Raw genomic sequence first — 6,023 nt, 5'->3', positions numbered from 1 at the left:
TTCTTTATTGTGCATTCACTGCTAATTTCGTATGACCTTCCTGCTACCAATTTATTTGCAGGAAAGGAATATTTGTTTCCTCTCTGCAATGAGCCATCCCTTACGTCCAAGGAATCAGCGAGGCACTGTCGCGCGTATTTTCGAAATACGATTTGCGCATTGCCCACATCCCGACCAGCAAGCTCCGGAACCAGCTCATGAATGTGAAAGACAGGTTACCTGTTGAATCATTCCCAGGAGTTGTGTATAAGATACCATGCGCTCAGGGGCGTAGCCAGGGGGGGGGCTTATGGGGCTTCAGCCCCCCCCGAAATTTTTTCGTGCTGTCCATGCACCGCCGACCGAAGTGACCTCCGGCGCCGGAAATCACTCTGGATTTTGTCTATAATGTCTTTTTGACGCTCGAAAAGACATTTAACCGCGAAGATTGCAAACTCGGGCTGGATTTCGTGGCAATGCCCATTCACCGGAAGTCACATAACGCCAAGCAGTCCCATCCGAGCACGAAGTTTCGAGGGCGCTTTGATGGTGAGCGGGCTCGCCGCGGCATCTCACTGAGGCCATGGAATCTGTGGAGCGCATGGATATCAATTGCGAAACTTTATGGGTATAAATCTCATAAGCTCTTGATGTGAAAGGTGCATTGACATTTCCAAAGTTGTGCTTTAGATTTTCAATTGCGGAACTTTGTGCGTTTAATGTTGTTATAAACATTTGACGCCAAATGTCTATTCACTTTTCTAAAGTCTTACATCGGAACATACAACGAGACAAGCCAAATCAACACACTAGCAGACGAGTTGACAAACAGGCAGCGAGGTCCAATGAGACGAAGCGTTGGGGTGGTTCATTTGTGCCGTCATGTCACATAAAAAAATATAAACATTTTTTTTAACCTACGCCAGAACATCCATGTCAAGACACTCAAGCCAGCCAAAGTAAATACGTTCTTATTTATTTTTTCTACTTTGACTTTTATTCGCGAGGACACATTGAGCCTCTTCGATTTTTTTTTGTTCTCGCTACCCTAACCGCGGGCTGCCAAAGCCAACCAGAGCGCATACGTTTTTCTCGTATGGCCCCGACCACCGTGCGGTACACTTTGGTGCGAGTTCGGTTTGCTCTGGCCGAGTGGATTTTCACCGAACAGAGTTTTGGATGTCTTCTGGCTAGCAGACGAGAAAAAAAAAACAATGGTCGCTCGCCGCCATCACTGTGGGAACTCGAAGGATTGCACCGCATTCCTTGAGCGGAACCTTTCCGGAAGGTCTTCTTTCTCCGCTGTAGGATACTGAGCAGTATGCGTATGGTTCTCAGTGGACCAAGCGTCTCATGTTTTCTTCGGTATTCCTTCCATAGCCCCATTAGGTGCCCGAAGTAGGCATTAGATTCTGGCCAAGATACTTTCCTATGCGTTTCTTTTTCCTTTCGGTGCCTCCGCCTCACAGAAAAAAATAATACATTGTTGCGGCGCAGCGAATTGTCGCATGGTGAAAGTTCGATTTTGATACTTCTTTTGCGGAAAGTAATGGGCGACGGGACGCTTCAGTTGCCGGATACGTTTATTATATTATTGCGAAAGCAATTATATGGACACTCCAGGCGCATTCCTGCCATCGCCCTCATGTTTCGTATAAAGTCCAAGGGTGATAACATCGTGACCACGCGCTGCATGCTGTATGTGCGAGTGAAAGCGTAGGAGGGGAGGTGGAATGGGTGAGCCGACGATGGTGGCTCAGTCTTGTGTGCGCAAAGGAGAAAAGCGGGGAGCAAGCGCGCCGCCTTCCGTCGCGCGCAATACATCGGGGGGAGTGGATGGAATGGGGGCGGAATCTAGGATTCTGTGAATCTATGATTGTGCAACATGTTTATTTGCCTTGTTTGACGCATTATATACAGTTACTTCTTTATTACAGTATTATGTACGCATTATACAGTTATTACAGTTATACAGTTATTAGACGCATTATATACAGTTAACTTATACAGTTACATACATAGACTCATTGGAGACTTATACGTATACTTAAATATCTTGTTGCGAGGTTTTGTGTATACATGCAGTGAACTTTGCTTCCACTGACACTTTTTTGTCCTTTATCAAGCAGTATTTTCTCATTTGCATATCCCATTGTATCTTTGCATTTCTAATGTACGAGGGCGAGTCAAATGAAAGTGAGCCTACCCTAACCACGCAATAATGGTTCGGTTCATTATCTGCGAGGCATGCGCGTAGGAGAACGGCATGTCTCATTTACAAAAGTGACACGCAGGTGTGAAGATAAATGTTCTTTAATGCTCTCATACACTGGGTTGAATATGGTTGCGTCACATAATGGACACTTCAAAAGTTGAACAACTCGGTGTCGCGAAGTTTTTGACAGCTGAAGGTGTTTCCAAAACAGAAATTAATCACCATATGACTGCCGTGTACGTTGAACACTGCATTTCATTGACCACTGTGAATCGTTGGAGCAAACGGTTCAAAGGACGTTGCAAAGACATTCCAAGACCGGGCCAAAACCATCGTGCAATCACCCCCCACACAATTTCAAAGGTTCATGAGCTGATGAAACAAGAACAGAGGATAAGCATCGATGAACTGGCAGACCGTCTGAACATCAGTCACGGTTCGGTTCACGCCATAATTCATGAGCTTCTCGGCTATCGGCTCTTTGGTGCGCAATGGATCCCCAAGATTTTTATCCATCGCGAGAAGACGAAGAAGTTTCGCGCTGCCTTGACTCATCTGATCGGGTATCACAATGAGCATGGCGACTTCTTGTTTGCAACTGTGATCGGGGACGAACCTTGGTGCCACTACTACGAGCCTGAAACACGACGGCAAAGCTTACAGCGGAAACATTCGAATTTACCACGCCCAAAGAACGTAAAGGCCATCATTTCCGCTGGAAAGGTGTTGTTGACTTTTTTTTTTCGATCGACAGGGTCCATTACTGATAGAATTTGCTAAATCTTGACAGGCTATCAATTGTTTCCGATATTGTGAAACGCCAGAACGGCAGCGTGTCACAATCAAGAACGAACAACGTGGAAAATTGACGAATGGGGTCATCTTGCTCCACGACAATGCCTGTCCCCACGTCGCTTATGTGGTTAATACAAAACTGGCAACGTTCAAGTGGGAAACGCTGCAACATCCGCCATACAGCTCAGACCTGTCACCTTGCGACTTCTACATTTTGGGGCAACCGAAAAAACAGCTCAAGGGAACCAGATACAGACTTTTTGAAGCAGCAACCCAAGGCGTTTTATAAGACGGGAATCACGCAATTCGTTAGTCAATAGGACAAATGTCTAAATTCTCATGAAGACTACTTTGAAATAAAGTACCCCGTTGTTGGCTCATTCATTTGACTTGCCCTCATATATCTTGCAGAACTGCTTTTTATACGTGCTCTCTGTCGCGACTATAACTTCGGTGCAATTACTCACGATACACGACAAGGGACAGCTACTCCTGCGTAATACAATGCAGCAAACGACAGCGTCATTGAGATTTTTCACTGGCCATTGCATATATACAAGAATGTAAGCACGGTTCTTGAATGACAAAGTTTCATTAAGATATTTGTCCTCAACTTGTTCAGTTCATTGCCTTTTAATTTTTCATATTAGCGGCATGCGCTGCTTTCCTGGTTTCGAACTGATATAGTTCTACAGTTCGTTTGATATTTTCTTTACTTAATAAATAGACAAAAAACATGGACGCATTGACGTCAGTTATGTTGGGCACAATTTTTGGCACATACGAGTATAATATTTTATGAAAAAATACATATTTTACTTGTATTTACAGAGCGTAGCTTTCAAGAATTCGTTTGCAGCATCTTTGGCAATGACAATGCAGTTATTATTCATGTATTTGATCCCTCGATAAATTGTTTAAGAGGAAGCTTTAGCTCGGGCCCAATCCGACGCGGCCTATTCAAATACTTGTAAAACGCAGAAACGCTTTTCTGAGATAATCCTGCTAATCGCTTTTATTGAAATTGGTTGCATTTGAGAGAGAAAGTTAAATCCTAGTGTCTGTTGCAAACAGAACTTCGATTTAGGGCCTGAATTTCGTTTAAAATATTTTGGAAGATTCGAAAGTTTGAAAAAATAGAAGCACGGCGTTTACAAACTAATAGCTATGCATGAAGAACAGATATTGTGGTTCTGTAAACGGCATTTATTATAACAGTCAAAGCGGACAAGTTTGCTGTGTCAATTTGTATCTTACGTTAATTGGTTACGTTGTGTACAAGGGTTCTGCAAAAGCCGTATTTCCACAATACTAAATTTTTTTGAGATTCATGTGTAACATATTTATTTTGTCCGCTGTAGATGTACTATTAGATGCAATTCACAGAATTGTGATATCACTTTTCATTGTTGAGTCACGGAGTTTTAAACTTGATAGTTTCGTTTTCTGAAAATTTTCAATTTTGGCCAATTTTTAATAAATAATTGACCTCCTAAATGAAAAATTCGAAGCCAGTAGTCTTTTAAATGCCACAAACATCCTCAAATTTGCTGAAGTGGTTGCAGGGAAAAACGTGCAGCTATATATATATATATATATATATATATATATATATATATATATTTATATATATATATATATATATATATATATATATATATATATATATATATATATATATATTGGGCCAGTGGCGTAGCCCCCCCCGAACAAAATTCCTGGCTACGCCACTGCATGCGCTGATTGCCACAGAGTATATATTGGTGAAAGAGGGAAGTTCTCCAGACGCCTCAAGGAACATAAACGTGATGTAAGAAATAATAGCCACACGACGAACGCCATTGCCGAGCATGCGCATGAACATAATCACAAGATTGACTGGGACAATGCCACTGTTGTTGCCAAAGAAAAGAACGTGTCATCCCGACGGCTGCTGGAATCTCTTATCATTCAATCGACGCCAGCTACAATTAACCGGACACCAGGGACTATGCCTGCCGTTTACGCACGTTCATTACGTCACGTGCTGGCTATGTAAGTGACGACGATTTCTTGTCTAACTCAGTGAACAAGGAACCCGTACGTGGTTCCGAAACGTCAGATTTTTCATCAGACTTGGTCAGTGACCGTAATTCCTTCAAGTCGTTGAAATGTCTATAGACAAATGTCTATAGATTGTCTATAGACATGCTATAGACTTCAGTCTACAAATACAGAATTGTATAACCCTATACACTTTTGTCTAAACATTCTGCGGACATTTATCTACAAAAGTGAATTTCCATTAATCTATAGACAGTCTATAGACTCAGACTTTTTATAGACTAATCTATGAAAAGTGTATGGCCATAATTTTATAGACTGGTCTATAGGGATAGTCTATAGATAGTCTATAGACATTCTATAGACTTCAGTCTACAAATGTAGAGCTATAAGCCTATACACTTGTCTATATACATTCTGCAGACAATTGCCTAAAAACATGAATTTTCCTTATTCTATAGACAGTATAAAGAAAGTCTATGGACTCAGATTTTTATAGACTAGTCTTTAAAAAGTGTGTAGCCATAAATCTATAGACTGTCTATAGACAGTCCATAGGAAATCTATAGACTCAGACTTTTTATAGACTAGTCTATAAAAAGTGTATGGACATAATTCTGTGGACTGTCCATAGTCTAGTCTAAAGAAATGTCTATAAAAGTCTATATATGTCTATAAACTGTCTATAGACCTTCTATAAAAAAATTTTAAGGGTTCACCTCCCGCTGCGCTCCGAGTTCGCTTTCATGTTTCACTGTGCTCGTTCGCTTGGTTACGTTGACGCTCGCTACAGGAACGGCTGCGTAAGAGTTGTGCTCTAATATCATAGGAAGGCCTAAAGATGGCATAGAAAGCTAGGAAATTAACACACTACGGTCATGGCTTGCACATAGTAGGTCACTGTAGCAAAACAGTGTAAATGCAGGAAGAAAGCAGACAAGAACCACCAAACTGAATAACTCATAGAAGCACGATGTATTTCATACACCGC

Source organism: Dermacentor albipictus, chromosome 1, assembly GCF_038994185.2.
Source record: "Dermacentor albipictus isolate Rhodes 1998 colony chromosome 1, USDA_Dalb.pri_finalv2, whole genome shotgun sequence".
Lineage (NCBI taxonomy): Eukaryota > Metazoa > Arthropoda > Arachnida > Ixodida > Ixodidae > Dermacentor > Dermacentor albipictus.
The sequence above is the reverse complement of the archived record's forward strand: the minus strand, read 5'-3'. Positions refer to the sequence as shown.